Genomic DNA, 3,884 nt, shown 5'->3' on the forward strand with positions numbered 1-3,884 from the left:
AAATGACTAATCCATCTACCAAGGGAAATATTTTCATATTTTATACTATTTTGATTAGTCATTTTCCATCTTAATCTACCATTATTTGTACCTTGTGATAAATTTGTGCAGAACTATTTAACATACTCTAGAGCTAATGGTTAGCTAAATCCATCCTATCCTAGGACAGTCATTTTCTATCAGTATTATACACTAAGAAGGCTTTCACTCACGCTACTAATACATTGGTTCATCTGTATCAGTATTGTCATATGACATTTATTTAAGGTAGTTGCTCAAGATGGGATCATTCCCTAGGGGAATTGGAACATATCGTGTGATGTCCACTGCTTTACTCCCACTAAGAATCTTTTTTATATTCCATCCACAAAAACAAGAGTAATATATTTCTGTGCACAATATATTGTGGCATGGTGGGAAGCCTGCTGGTACCTTTCATTCATTATAACCAGGGACCTTTCTAGTTTTTTATAACACAGATTAATTAGTCTGCCAGGAGCTATATATTCCATGGACCAACTGCTCAATAGGGAGTAGTTTCTGCAAATGCCTTCCCAAATGATACCCTTTGTACTCGATATAACCTTAAAAATAAGAGTCAAAAGATACTGGAACATTGCTAGTGATTCCACCCATGCTCAGTCACTCAGGCATGTCTGACTCTTTGTGACTCTATGGACTGTAGCCCACCAGGCTCCTCTGTCCATGGAATCTCCCAGAGAAGAATACTGGAGCAGGTTGCCATTTCCTACTCCATTGGAGCATCTTCCCAACCTCAGTCATTAACTATAGGGCAGGTTTCATCATAGGCTTCCCAGGTGGTGCTAGTGGTAAAGAACCTGCCTACCAATACAGGAGATGTAAGAGACGCAGGTTCAATCCCTGGGTAGGGAAGATCCCTTGGAGGAGGGCATGGCAATCTACTTCAGGATTCTTGCCTGGAGAATCCCATGGACAGAGGACCCTGGCAAACTACAGTCCATAGGGTCCCACAGAGTTGTACACAACTGAAGCGATTTAGCACGCAAGAAAGTTTCATCATATTGAATGACCAAAGTCCTTCCAAGAGTAATGCCAATTGGGTTTACAGCTTTCTATTTGACCCTATCTGGTTCAAAAAGCAGGGGTGGTCTTGGAAAATATGTGACTTCATCCTTTTGAGCATTAGGGTCTAGTTGTGCTAAGAGATGATAACCTTTTCTTCCTCTGAGACTCTCTTGAGACATCAGTATTGAATTTCCATTATTCTATAACCCATTTAGTCATTCTTTTAACCTCAGCTACTATTGTTCCTTCTCTCCATTTTTCATTGATTTTCACACCAACTTTTCTATCTTTGAAAGAAATGATATGTTTAGCCATTATGTTGGTCCAGATCATGGGTTCTCATCCATGTAAGATAAGGTGACATAAATACAGAACTAATGGGCTTTCAGAGTCACTAGGCAATACAGATGCATTTACTGTCAAGCCCAGTTTTGCCAGGTGTATGTAAGGTACAGTCTGTAAGGCGAGTGCAGAGAAAAAGACAGCAAGCCGGGCAGTCAGACAAGAAATGGAAATGTATTAGAGGGAAAAGAGAGGGTGACTGGCCTTTAAGGAGAACCAGCATTCTCTTTTTCTGTCAGGGTCTTTCTTATACTCCACCAATGAAAAATTCTTTGAAGGGAAGATCACATAGCTGGAGGTCTGGAATCTGGTGGTCTTGCAGCTTTGAGAAGATAGGCGCCAGTGAGCTAACAGGATGCCATTTGGGCAATTTGGTCAGTTTCAAGGATCACTGTGATTTATTCTTTGTTTGCAAGGTCAACATAATGAACCATCTTATCAGTGAGACCCCATGTGGACCCTATCATTTCCGCCTTTTTGATTTAGGATAAAGGCCGAAGGTCAATCTTCTGTAACTGCTTCATGCAGGACAAGGGTGTCATGGGGGTGAGATAAGAAAAGGGTGGAATGTGGGTCAAGGGGATTTGTGTGGGGTCGAAGTTTTTGATAATTTGAGCGAGTTAGAAGTAGCTCATGGACAGTTCAATTGGTGAAGGCTTGTAAGTGATCCTGAAGAAATTTTGAAAAAAGATGCATTAAACATGGGCTGAAAGTTAGAATAAGGGTAAGTAGAAGGAGAGGGCCAAGAAAGGAAGGACCCAGGGCATCCAATTCCAATTGCTTAACCAGTTTTCCCATGAGTTACTGAGGTGTTGACATGTTCTCAAGGCCCTGTTTGTCAGATTTCTTGCTGCTTCCTTAACAACGCCTGATTTATTGGCATACAGTTGGTAGGCTTCCTTCAAAAATAGGCATAGGCCTCCTTTTTCTGCTGTGAGAAGGTCTAATCCTCTTCTGTTTTGGAGGACCATGGCTGCCAGGGAATCTAGCTGGTTTTGGATAGTGATAAGGCTGGTAGTCTTTTCATACTGTTCATGAGGTTCTCAAGGCAAGAATATTCAAGTGGTTTGCTATTCCCTTCTCCACAATTGCACTCATCTCACACGCTAGTAAAGTAATGCTCAAAATTCTCCAAGCCAGGCTTCAACAATACATGAACCATGAAATTCCAGATGTTCAAGCTGGTTTTAGAAAAGGCAGAGGAAACAGAGATCAAATTGCCAACATCCACTGGATCATTGAAAAAGCAAGAGAGTTGCAGAAAAACATCTTTTTCTGCTTTATTGACTATGTCAAAACCTTTGTGTGGATCACAATAAACTGGAAAATTCTGAAAGAGATGGGAATACCAAACCACCTCATCTGCCTCTTGAAAAATCTGTATGCAGGTCAGCAAGTAACAGTTAGAACTGGGCATGGAACAACAGACTGGTTCCAAATAGGAAAAGGAATACATCAAGGCTGTATATTGTCACCTTGCTTATTTAACCTATATGCAGAGTACATCATGAGAAACGCTGGGCTAGATGAAGCACAAGCTGGAATCAGGATTGGCTGGAGGAACATCAATAACCTCAGATATGCAGATGACACCACCCTTATGACAGAAAGCAAAGAAGAACTAAAGAGCCTCTTGATGAGAGTGAAAAAGTTGGCTTTAAACTCAATATTCAGAAAACTAAGGTCATGGCATCCAGTCCCATCACTTCATGGCAAATAGATGGAGAAACAGTGGAAACAGCGGCAGACTTTATTTTTGGGGGCTCCAAAATCACTGCAGATGGTGACTGCAGCCATGAAATTAAGAGACAGTTGCTCCTTGAAAGAAAAGTTATGACCAACCTAGCTGCTGCTAAGTCGCTTCAGTCGTGTCCAACTCTGTGTGACCCCATAAACGGCAGTCCCCCAGGCTCCCCTGTCCCTGGGATTCTCCAGGCAAGAACACTGGAGTGGGTTGCCATTTCCTTCTCCAATGCATGAAAGTGAAAGTGAAAGTGAAGTCAGTCAGTCCTGTCCGACTCTTTGGGACCCCGTGGACTGCAGCCTACCAAGCTCCTCCGCCCGTGGGATTTTAGACAGCATATTAAACAGCAGAGACATTACTTTGCCAACAAAGGTCCATCTAGTCAAGGCTATGGTTTTCCCATTGGTCATGTATGGATGTGAGAGTTGGACTATAAAGAAAGCTGAGCACAGAAGAATTGATGCTTTTGAACTGTGGTGTTGTAGAAGACTCTTGAGAGTCCGTTGGACTGCAAGGAGATCCAACCAGTCCATCCTAAAGGAAATTAGTCCTGAATATTCATTGGAAGGACTGATGCTGAAGCTGAAACACCAATACTTTGGCCACCTGATGCAAATAACTGACTCATTGGAAAAGACCTCGATGCTGGGAAAAATTGAAGGCAGGAGGAGATGGGGATGACAGAGGATGTGATGGTTGGATAGCTTCACTGATTCAATGGACATGAGTTTGAGTAAACTCCGGGAATTGC

This window comes from Bos grunniens, chromosome X (assembly GCF_055505025.1).
Source record: "Bos grunniens cultivar Pamir isolate PY7600 chromosome X, Bosgru_T2T1.0, whole genome shotgun sequence".
Classification (NCBI taxonomy): domain Eukaryota; kingdom Metazoa; phylum Chordata; class Mammalia; order Artiodactyla; family Bovidae; genus Bos; species Bos grunniens.